The sequence below is a fragment of the Ovis canadensis genome, chromosome 5 (genome assembly GCF_042477335.2).
Source record: "Ovis canadensis isolate MfBH-ARS-UI-01 breed Bighorn chromosome 5, ARS-UI_OviCan_v2, whole genome shotgun sequence".
NCBI lineage: Eukaryota > Metazoa > Chordata > Mammalia > Artiodactyla > Bovidae > Ovis > Ovis canadensis.
In genome coordinates, this window is record NC_091249.1 from 22,157,073 (window position 1) to 22,169,882 (window position 12,810).

The 12,810-nt window shown below is 44.5% G+C and overlaps 1 pseudogene; it reads left to right on the forward strand.

Moving 5' to 3' along the window:
• Positions 1–3,045: 3,045 nt before the first annotated feature.
• Positions 3,046–12,810, forward strand: LOC138440635 (prostaglandin E2 omega-hydroxylase CYP4F21-like; annotated as a pseudogene).

Sequence of the window (12,810 nt, forward strand, 5' to 3'; positions counted from 1 at the left end):
GGGTGTGAGATTGATCCCTGGTTGGGAAACTAAGCCATGTGCCATGGCCAAAAAAAATTGTTTTTAAAAAAGGAATGAAATACTACAACGTGAATGAACTTTGAAAACAGGCTAAGTGAAAGGAGTCAAACACAAAAGACCACATATTGTATGATTCCATTTAGATGAAATGTACAGAATAAGTAAATCCATGGAGATAGATCTAGGAGCTGGAGGAGGAAACAGAGCGTGACTGCTAATGGGTACAGGTCTCATTTTCAGATGACAAAAATACCTTGGAACTAGATAGGGAGAGGTGGTTCACAAGGCACAGCATTGTGAATGTACTAGAGGCATGGATTTGAACACTGTTAATGTTATGGAAAACATCTATTTCTGCTCTATTGACTATGCCAAAGCCTTTGACTGTGTGGATCACAATAAACTGTGGAAAATTCTGAAAGAGATGGGAATACAAGACCACCTGACCTGCCTCTTGGGAAATCTATATGCAGGTCAGGAATCAACAGTTAGAACTGGACATGGAACAACAAACCGGTTCCAAGTAGGAAAAGGAGTACGTCAAGGCTGTATATTGTCACCCTGCTTATTTAACTTCTATGCAGAGTACATCATGAGAAACACTGGGCTGGAAGAAGCACAAGCTGGAATCAAGATTGCTGGGAGAATTATCAATAACCTCAGATATGCAGATGACACCATCCTTATGGCAGAAAGTGAAGAGGAACTAAAAAGCCTCTTGATGAAAGTGAAAGAGGAGAGTGAAAAAGTTGGCTTAAAGCTCAACATTCAGCAAATGAAGATCATGGCATCTGGTCCCATCATTTCGTGACAAATAGATGGAGAAACAGTGTCAGACTTCATTTTGGAGGGGGGGGGGCTCCAAAATCACTGCAGATGGTGAGTGTAGCCATGAAATTAAAAGACTCTTACTCCTTGGAAGGAAATTTATGACCAATCGGGATAGCATATTAAAAAGCAGAGATACTACTTTGCCAACAAAGGTCCGTCTAGTCAAGGCTATGGTTTTTCCAGTGGTCATGAATGGATGTGAGAGTTGGACTGTGAAGAAAGCTGAGCATCAAAGAATTGATGCTTTTGAACTGTGGTGCTGGAGAAGACTCTTGTGGGTCCCTTGGACTGCAAGGAGATCCAACAAGTCCATCCTAAAGGAGATCAGTCCTGGGTGTTCATTGAAAAGACTGATGCTGAAGCTGAAGCTCCAATACTTTGGCCACCTCATGCGAAGAGCTGACTCATTGCAAAAGACCCTGATGCTGGGAGGGATTGGGGGCAGGAGGAGAAGGAGATGACAGAGGATGAGATGGCTGGATGGAATCACCAACTCGATGGACATGAGTTTAGGTGAACTCCAGGAGTTGGTGATGAACAGGGAGGCCTGGTGTGCTGCGATTCTTGGGGTCACAAAGAGTCAGACATGACTGAGCGACTGAACTGAACTAAACTGAACTGAATGTCATGAATTTTGTGAATGTATGAATTTTATGTAAGTTTACCTCAACCGAAAATGTTATTTTATCTTCCATTTATCTTGTAATCTGGATTTTTCATATACTAATATATCATGAACATCTTTCCACGATATACAGTCATCATATTGGTGGTCTTTAAAATCTTTAAATGTTAAATATTCAAGCCATTCTTTATTTTTTATCTCTTTATGAATTCTCTTAATGCACTTTGATGGCTTGACATATCACTACCAATTGTAAATTGAGTTACTCTTAATCACATAGCTTTTGGTGTAGAAATTTTATTTCTGTAGCAATATTTGCACATATATTCACATAAGATGTGGATGTGTTTAAGCACTTTTCATACAGCATGTAAGGCCTGGTGACTCCACAGACATTGATGTTTTGGGTCCTATTAAAGAAGTAGACCACTGAAAGACAGAAGGCAACAACACTTCATCTCCCCCAGGTAAACACCAATTTCACCTCACATCAGTCTTATGGATTGCAGAGATTAAATCATTAGCTCAAGGTCATTCAGTTGATGGGTGACCTTGTAGGTGAAGGGTACATTCAGTCAGTTTGGCTTCAAATGTCATGCCTCACCTCCCAAGGAAGTGATTTTCAAGGTGTATCTCGGCTTCACATGCATCAGGTCACCTGGAGAACACCTGTAGGCTTATCAGATGAGACTCTTTCCTGGGTAGTGCCTAACTTTTTTAATGCAATATTATTGACAGGGAATTCATTCACTCGTGTAGAAAATAAGATGCTCAGTGAAATATATTGGTCTTCCATATGATGTTCATTTCCCCAGTTTTTTCATCTGCACTTTTTGTATATCATTTCATAGTGTGTGCATGCATGCTCAGTCACTTCAGTCATGTCCGATTCTTTCCAGCCCCAAGAACTGTAGCCACCAGGCTCCTCTGTCCCTGGGATTTTCTGGGCAAGAATGGGTTGCCATTTCCTCCTCCAGGGCATCTTCCCAACCCAGGGGCTGAACTCAAGTCTCCTGCATTGGCAAGCGGATTCTTTACCCACTGAGCCACCTGGAAAGCCCATCACTTCACAGTATATTTATGTGAATAATATATATGCTTAGTTACCCTCAGCTTCTCTTAAAATTATATGTAAATTTACAAAATTTACAAAAAGTAAAGTGTCAGTAATGTTTGCTCTATATGGTGTACAATTCTGAGTTTTGAAATGTCTGGAGTCCTATAACCACCACTAATATGGTTAAAAATCTTTTCACCCAAACTCCTGCCAAATATGTAGGACAATCTAGGAGCCGTGTCCAGTCATTTTGGGGCATATTGTGTCATGCTGAGGTGTATCTAAGCTCATAAGGTGGTATCTGTGGGCTCTGCCTTTGCTTTATTCTGTCTTGCAGCCTGGTCTTGTCCTCCCTCCTCCCTTTACCCTTCTTTCTAGCTTCCTGTGCTCTTAACCCCATTCTTGCCATGCTGGGCTTGGAGGGGGAATGCAGATTCCTGGCTGGGAGCCTCCAACCAGCACTAAATTTCCCTCCCCTCCCCCTCTCTCTGTCCCTTGATTATCTTCATTCATGTCAGCTGCCATCACACCAAAGGACATGCTTTTCTACAACACTCTGAAGCCCTGGCTGGGTGAGTAATTGTGAGTGAAGGGGGTTGGGGGTGACCCTGGGGACCCAGGAGAAGGTCTTCCTTTGCCCACTCCCTGTGGCTGTCTCTGCTAGGGGATGGGCTCCTGCTGAGCAGCCACCGTCGCATGCTGACACCCGCCTTCCACTTCAACATCCTGAAGTCCTATATGAAGATTTTCACCAAGAGCGCAGACATCATGCATGTGAGTCTCTTGAACCCAGGGTTCCAGCTGGAGTCTTAGGGATAATGAGGACTCAACAATGTCTTGTCTGGAATCTGACTCTTGTGGGGACTTTAAGGCCATGGCTCTTTCTTTCTGAGCCTTGGTTTCCACAATTGAAAAATGAGAATTATGTGATCCCCCATTTTTGAGTGGCCAAGATGATGTAATGGGGTCATGTTCCTGGCACACAGTAGGTGCTCAGAAGGTGTTTCTATGTTTCCCTCACAGAAGGCTTGAAATCTTGAGACATGGTTGATGATAATGATGAATATCATGTAGTCATTATTCCAGAGTAACAAATCACTTGAAAACAATAAGTGCTTAGTATTGACAAGTTTGTGAGTCAGTAGGCTAGTTCTTCTGGACATGGATGGGGCCACTCGTGTATCTGTGATCAGCTGGGGTGATCAGGAGGTCTGGTGGAGGTCAGATAGGAAGACTTACTGATCTGAGGTCAGTCCTCTCTCATCTTTGTGGCTTGGCTGACTGTAGGTTAATCTCGGATGATCTCAGCTGAGACAACAGGATGACCCTTCATGTGATTCTCTCTCTTTAGAAGGCATCTCAGGCTTGCTCACATGGCAGAAGCAAGGTTCCAACAGACTGAAAGGAAGCTGCAATTCTGCTTGGGGTCTAGGTTTGGGATGACCACTTCATCATTTTCACCAGTTTATTGGCCAAAGCAGGTCCAGAAGCAGCTCAGAATCAAAGGATAGTGAAAGAGGCCCCCACCTCCTAAGAGAAGTTACTGAAAACTTACACCGCAAAGGGTTTGGATATATATGTGGGAATGAAGAACTGGAGGTCAGGCTTTTGTGAAGTGCCTGGGATTTTTTCCATACCTGCAAGGTGACAAGAGAGCTTATTACTGTTTCATGGATTCTTCCAGGAGACATGAAACTCCTGGGTGAGAGACAAAGGGCAATTTATTACCCTCAGAAGGCAACAAAATGTGCTTCTTGTTGGTTTGCATTCTTCTTCCAAGTCACTAAATCTCATGAGGGTGACAGAGGTGGGCTTTGATATATGACTGCTCATGTAGTATGCTGATGTATATGCCTGCTATTGTATTATGGTTGGCGGGGCGGGGGGGAGGTCAAGAGACTGACTTTTATAGCAATTAGAAGCAATTGCCCCTAATACCTGTCGAGGAGGAGAGATTACCTCACTCCTCAAGGTTGTTTGCTAAAAACACAACTCTGAGAAATGGCCCAGGTAATGAATATCAGAGTCTTGCTTTTTTTTTTTTTTTTGGCATATGAAGCAAGAAAGTACAAATGTACGCAGGACCCATGGAGGACTACCTCTCTCAACATAGGGGACCTTTCCCTCAATAATTTCTAACAATGAAGATGATGAGATCTGACATTTGCTGTACTTGTACTTGTTACTTTATGCAGTAAGCTGACCATCAGTGCACAAAATGTAGTGGGAGGAACCAAAGTTATATTAATAGCAGGTCTCCTGACTCCAAGGCTGGGGACTTCATGGCTTCATGTAACGACTTCCACTCCCACTCAAGCCTGGTCATCTGGTAAAATCGGTGCCTAGGACCAGGAGGCAGGGTCTGGGGAGTGCGTCTTGGTGTTTGGGGTTAGGGAAGAGGCAGTTTCCAGACTCAACCATGTCCCCTTCTCTGTTCAGCCCAGTGACAGCACCTGATTAAAAAGGGCCACACCCATCTGGACATGTTTGAACACATCAGCCTCATGACCCTGGACAGTCTGCAGAAAGGTGTCTTCAGTTTCAACAGTAATTGCCAGGAGTGAATGCTCAGCCCAGGGCCTGGTAAGATGAGCCCTAGACCCAAAGGTGTAAATGAGTGAGACTGAAGTGGACGATCAGAAAGGTCCTCCTGGAGGAGATGGGTCAAACTGGACATTGAAAGACAGGAAAAGGGAACGAGAAACAGCAAACCATACAGGTAGGCAGAACTGTTTAATAAATGCTAGGAGGTTAGAATGAGCAAAGTATGTGCAACACTAAGGAGACAATTTGGGTATGGGGTGGAAGGAATGTCTTAAGGACATTCTGAAGTCAGACAGAGGATATGAACTAGATCTGAGGTTTCCTAGGAGCCATAGAAGGTGTATGAGCAGATGAGGGTCGAGGTCAAAGCTGAGCTTGGACATCTGACTGGAGAGAAGACTGACCACAATGTAGACACTGGATGATATTGACAACTGGATGTAAGGAGACTAAGGAAGCCATTGTCCTCATTAACCAGCTGGGAAAGGATAAGGTCTGAGCCAAGCGGACAGTATGGGGAAGGAGAAGCAGACAGATACTGGGAGAGAAAGAAAGGAGAGAAGCCTGATGTCTAAGCTGTGCTCTAGGTGCCTGGAGAATAGAGTCAGTTCATGAAGATGGGATGTGCATTGAGAAGAGTCTGAACAGTCACATCCCCTGGCTCATCCCCACACTGTATCTGTGAACCATCTGTTTCTGGAGCCTCAGCCTCCCTGAAGGGAGGTAGGCCCCCAGCTTCTGGGCTTCTGGTGTTTTAAGTGGTGGCTTCCCTTCATGCTCTCATCCTTCAGGAAGCCCAGTGAATATATTGCCACCTTCTTGGAGCTCAGTGCGCTTGTGGCAAAGGGGAACCAGCAGATCTTCCTGCACATGGACTTCCTGGGCTTCCTTACCCCAGATGGGCTGTGCTTCTGCAGGACTTGCCCTTGTGCACGGCTGCACAGATGTGGTCATCCAGAAGCAGCGCTGGCCCCTCCTCAGGGAGAGTATTGATGACTTCCTCAAGGTCAAAGTGAAGACCAAGACTTTGGACTTCATTGATGTGCTCCTGCTGACCAAGGTAAGCTGCTGTGAGATCTGAGTTCAAGAAGTAGAAAGAACTTTGAACTGATCAGAGATCTTGGATGGGATGCATAGGGTACTGGAGAGCCAAAGGAAGTGTTGAGGAAGGGAGGAATGGGTCATGGATAAGTTTTAGACATGACCATGTGAAAATGGTCTGCAGGGGAGTGCTAAGTCTGAAATTGAGAAGGTCTGAGATTTTACTCTACTCCCAAGCTAATAAGTTATCTACCACAGAGGTAGACTGTATATATATACATGTATATATATGTACACATACATGCATACATGGTCTTCCCACATGGCTCAGTGGTAAAGAATCCACCTGCAATGCAGGAGCTGCAGGAGGCGTGGGTTCAATCCCTGGGTCAGGAAGATCCCCTGGAGGAGGAAATGGCAACCCACTCCAGTATTCTTGCCAGGATAATCCCATGGACAGAGGAGCCTGGTGGGCTACAGTGCATGGGGTCACAAAGAGTTGAACATGACTGTGTGACTGAGCATGCATGAGTGAGTGAGTGAGTGAGTGAGTGAGTGAGTGAGTGAAGTCGCTCAGTCGTGTCCAACTCTTTGCGACCCCGTGGACTACCAGGCTCCTCCGTCCATGGGATTCTCCAAGCAAGAATACTGGAGTGGATTACCATTTCCTTCTCCAGGGGATCTTCCCGACCCAGAGATCGAACCTGGGTCTCCCGCATTGGAGGCAGACACTTTAACCTCTGAGCCACCAGGGAAACCCGACTGAGCATGCATGCATACATATATATACACATATATGGGTGTGTACACACACACACACTCATATACACACACATAGAGAGAAGGAAGCCTGGATCAGAGCAGCACATTTATTTCTCATAGTAGAAACAGTAGTCAGAGTAGAGTTGTAGCTCTGGTTCCATCCCCAAATTCCTTTGAGGGCACCGTGATGCTTTTACCTGTACATGCAACCATGATTGCATCACAGAACAGGTACCCCTGGATTTTGAAATTTGGAACTTATATAGAACAGCTGATATATCTTCTCCTTCTTCCCTTCATCCCCTTTCCCTTCACCCTAGCGGGTGAGGGGCTTCCCTTGTGGCTCAGCTGGTAAAGAATCTGCCTGAAATGTGGGAGACCCAGCGTTCGATCCCTGGGTTGGGAAGTTCCCCTAGAGAAGGGAAAGGCTACCCACTCCAGTATTCTGGCCTGGAGAATTCCATGGACTGTATAGTCCATGGGGTTGCAAAGACTTGACAGTCCATGGGGTTGCAAAGAGTTGGACATGACTGAGCGACTTTCACTTTCACTTTAGGGAGTGAGGGGAAAGGAAAGATAAAAAGGGGAGAGAGAGATGGAGAGAGAGGAATGGGAGGGGAGGGAGGGAGAGAGGTTGTTCTGGAACTTAAACAAATCCTTATCAGTGAGAAGACAAAGTTTATAGGTTCCATAGGTTTCTAACCCATCCCTTATCTCCAAGAGACTAAAGAATCTCTGGATTTACTATCCTAGCCTGTGAGCAAATGGCTTTGGGACAATGTTTAAACTCTAGCTTCCATGGCAAGTTGTCATTTAATCATCCTGTAACCTAGGTTACATTATGTATAAACATGACAATTTCTATGAATCTTTGATTCTCTTTACCATGGATGACATAGGAGGCAAGGAAGTCAAGGAGGAGATCTCTGGATGGGTCCTCTGGTGATAGAGTGCACAGGCAATCTAGCATTTCAGAGTGGGCTTGAGTTTCTGTATGGATAATGGAGTTTCAGAGATTGTCTCAGTTTAGGCTTAGGGACCCTCAGAACTAGCGTGAATCTGGGGATCTTGCTTTCTCTCCAGGATGAAGATGGGAAAGGACTGTCAGATGAAGATATCTGAGCTGAAGCTGATACCTTCATGTTTGAGAGTGAGGGTCCTAGTGTGGGACTACAGAGGGGAGCATGGGTCCCTCCATTGCAGGGACTAGGTGTGGAGACCCTGAACCATCGCCCATGCCTCTCCATCCTCCGCATGGTCCTTTCTGTTAGGGTGCTGTCCACCCTCTGGTGCTGAAGTAGCCCAGGGACCCAAGCACGTCTGGCTACCCCTCAGGCCATGACACCATAGCCAGCGGCCTCTTCTGAATCCTGTACAACCTTGCAAAGTGCCCCAGAACATTGGGAGCATTGCTGGCAGGAGGTGCAAGAGCTCCTGAAGGACCATGAGCCTAAAGAGATTGAATGGTGAATTCAAGTCCTCATGGCATTTTTCTGAGTCCCTCTCTCTGGCTCTGCTCCCTGGCTGGGGAAGAGAAAAAATCTTTTTGTGGACTCTGTCATTATTTCTTCGTGGGAAGACCCAGAGACAAGGTCTGGTACACAGCATGTATAGAAGGAGGAAGTTTGCAGGCTTTTGAAACGGAAAGACCTGGATTTCTGAAGTAATCAGTGACAATGTGTGAGGGCAGATGATACCACTTAGCACAAGTGGAATTTCCCTCTACTCTCTTACTTTTCTCTCTAAAATTACATGTTTTCAAACATCTCCACTCCCTGAGTGTTTCTTCATATCCTGCTCCTTAATTCCTCATATTATTTAGTCCAGGTTTCACATGGAACTCTTAGGAACTAAAGTCATTCAAAACCTGTCCAGGAATACCTGCATCTTCCTCCATCCAGTCCCCATTCAACAAACACTGGCACACTTCTTCCCTCTTCTCAGTTCTGTGACATCTCCAATTCTTCTCAGCCATTCTGTGTCCTGGAGACTCAGGAAGAACCTAGACCTGGCCTTTGCCTTCCAGGATCTCCTAGTCTCATGGAGGAATAGTCAAGAAATTTCCTGTATAAATGGGCAGAGCTAGAGTCAAGAAACTCCCTGTATACATGGACAAAGCCTCAGTTTAGAGTAAGACAGACAAAGTAGAGGGTAGAAAATAAAATGCCTCATCTCAGACCCTGAAAGTTGATCAGTAGAGAGGTGGGTGCATTTGAGGTAAGGGCAACAAGGTAGCTGATCAAAAATGAAGAGATGGAGGCAGAGAGGGAGAGAGATGGAGAGGTAAAGGAGGAAAGGAGGGGGTTGATATATGATTGACCTGTGGAGCATAGATTACTTCATAATGTTAATACACTGTCCCAGAGTGTGAAGCAGATATACAATTCTGGATAGTAAAATAATACTTGGTCTTTTAGTAGAGTCTGCAATTCTAGCATAGAGATCTTGAGCAGCTTTTGCTAAATAAATCCTTAGGTACTCTTGTTGCTATGGTGAATAATATGGTCTATCTGGATTGAGAAACATTTACAAGTTCATTTTGAATACAGACATTCACATTTCTTATTAAATTTAATCCATGTATTTTATATCATAATCGTTTCTATTTTTCCTAATACAAAAATTAATAATTTATGGATATCAATTTCTTGCTCAGTGAACTTAGTAACTGATAAATATGGAGTCATATATCAATAGGAGAAATAAAGATCATCTTAATAATATAAACTTTTGCAACAACAGGGAAATTACATGGCTAAAAAGTTAATTCAACCTGCTTCTCACGTCTGTCAAGAAAATAACATCTACACAAATCAAAGACTTAAAATATGTAATAAGGGAGTCTTAAAGGCTCTATTTTGGGTAGCTCCAAAATCACTGCAGATGGTGATTGAAGCCACGAAATTAAAAGACGCTTACTCCTTGGAAGGAGTTATGACCAACCTAGATAGTGCACTAAAAAGCAGAGACATTACTTTGCCAGCAAAGGTCCGTCTAATCAAGGCTATGGTTTTTCCAGTGGTCATGTATTAATGTGAGAGTTGGACTGTGAAGAAAGCTGAGCACCGAAGAATTGAAGCTTTTGAACTGTGGTGTTGGAGAAGACTCTTGAGAGTCCCTTGGACTGCAAGGAGATCCAACCAGTCCACCCTAAAGGAGATCAGTCTTGGGTGTTCATTGGAAGGACTGATGTTGAAGCTGAAACTCCAGTACTTTGGCCACCTCATGCGAAGAGTTGACTCATTGGAAAAGACCCTGATGCTGGGAGGAGGAGAAGGGGACGACAGAGGATGAGATGGCTGGATGGCATCACTGCCTCAATGGACATGAGTTTGGCTGAACTCCAGGAGTTGGTGATGGACAGGAAGGCCTGGCGTGCTGTAGTTCATGGGGTCACAGGGAGTCGGACACGACTGAGCAACTGAACTGAACTGAACTGAAAGGCTCTAGAGGAAACTATAGGAAGTTATATTACAGCTCCACAATAAGAAGGCTGTATCATGTCATAAATCCCAGAGGGTGTACAATAAGACATTGATATGCTATATAGTATAGAGTATGCTACTATATAATTTTCAATGAAACAGAGTTTTTGATATATACAATGGAGTATTACTCAGCCATTAAAAAGAGTAAAAAATGCCATTTGCAGCAACATGGATGGACCTAGAGATTGTCATACTGACAAAAGTAAGTCAAACAAAAGGAGAAATATATGACATCCTTTATGTGTGGAATCTAAAAAGAAATTATACAAGTGAGTTTAATTACAAAACAAAAATAGACTCACAGACTTAAAGGATGAACTTATGGTTGCCAGGGGGAAGGATGGGGGAGAAGGATAGTTAGGGAGTTTAAGATGGACATGTACACACTACCATGTTTAAAATGGACAATACACAATGGTCTACTGTGTAGCACATGGAACTCTCCTCAATGTTATGTGACAGCCTGGATGGGAGGGAATTTGGGGGAGAATTGATGCATGAATATGTATGGCTGAGTCCCTTTGCTGTACACCTGAAACTATCACAACATTGTTCACATTGTATACCCCAATACAAAATAAAAAGTTTTTGTTTAAATGCCTCTAGGAAGATACATAAAAATAACCACTAGGCAAACTGTGAGGAGAAATGAGTGCTGTTGGGCCATAGGGGTGATGTTTTGCATTGTTCCAACTTTGAACTATGTTAACTGTATCATCTGTTTAAATCACTACACAAAAGGAAAGAAATTTGTTTTAAAAAAAGAATTCATCCCTGTTACTGGATCTTACCTTCAACGTTTATGAAAGTTTTCCAGTGATTTCTCTTCTCTTCTAAGTATAAAATCACTATGTGTGAAAAATGACACATTTTCCCCATGTTTCAAATGATATTACTCTTTTCTCCCTGTCTAATTGCATTAGCTAGTATGTCTAGTGCCATAACAAATGAAAATAAATATTGAATCTGCTTCTTTTGTTTCTTATGCATTTGTCTTTTGATTTTGCAGTCTTGCCACACAGAATGTTTTGATTTTATACAATTTTGTAAATATTTTTATTGCTGGATTTTTGTAGTTTTTCTCAGAAAGGCTTCTAAAAATATGTAAGTAAATTTTGTCTGGTACTTCTGTGGCACTACTTTTCTTTCTTTCTAAGAACCATTTTATTGAAGTGTGATAGACAAAGAAAAGGCTGTACATATTTAATGTATACAACATAATGAGTTTGGAGCTATTTGGTCCATCTGTTATTTTGTTATAGGCAGAGGGGATCTTATAGGGCAGTAGGAAGGTTGGAGGGCCTCTGCTTTTGCTCCCTGGATGTCATATGGTTTCCTTAGGGATGGCCTTACCCTACTGCCCTTCCTGACCATGTGCATCAAGGAGAGTCTGCGGCTGCACCCCCCAGTCATGATCATCTCCTGCTGCTGTACCCAGGACATTGTGCTTCCAGATGGCTGGGTCATCCCCAAAGGTACCCTAATGACTAGGGGAAGAGGTTCCTGGTGAGAAAGAGGGGCTCATCAGCAGGTTAGGCTTAGTCCTAACTGGCCCCTCTTCTTCCACAGGTGTTATCTGTTTCATCAATATTTTCAGGACCCACCATAACCCATCTGTGTGGCCAGACCCTGAGGTGCTGCCCCCCCTCTCCCCATGGGGGATGCAAGGAAGGGCAAAGAGTTCTGACTTGCATAGCAGACATCACCTCCCTCCATTATACACACATCTGCCTCTCTAAGGATGGACAGCCTGGGAGATCCCACACAGTAGCCCTGTCTTTTCTTGTCCCCAGGTCTATGGCCCCTTCTGCTTCATGCCAGAAAACAGCAAGGGGAGGTCACCTCTGGCCTTTGGTCCCTTCTTTTCAGGGCCCAGGTGAGGGTAGTGGGTATCTGAGGTAAGGATTTGTTGGGGGGGGGTGCAGATCTGGGACTTAGATTCCTGGCATAACTGTGGGGCAGAGGAGTGGGGAAAACAAAGATAGAGTTCTGGCTCTCCCCCTTCCACTCCCTTGGACATAATGGGTAAGAGTCTGGGAATGGTGGTGGGCCCAAAGAGGGTGTGTGGTGTGCTGAGAGCCCCATTTCCCTGTTTGCTGGTCTGAGTTCAGGACCAGAGCAGCGGCCAGGTTCATATTCAAGCCCACGGAGGGATCCCGGGCACAATTGGGCTCTACCTCTGCAGTCATGGACGGGGGTTGCAGGCCAGATTCCAGGTGCAATGAGGCCGGAATGATGGTGCAGTCAGAGCCCCCACTCTCACCCACAGGAACTGAATCAAGCAGACATTCACCATGACCGAGATGAGGGTGGTCCTGGCGCTCACCCTGCTGTGCTTGCGCGTCCTGCCAGAAAAGGAGTCACTTAGGAAACCAGAGCTGATCCTGACAGCTGAGGGTGGACTTTGGCTGTGGGTGGAGCCACGGAGCACAAGCCAGTAG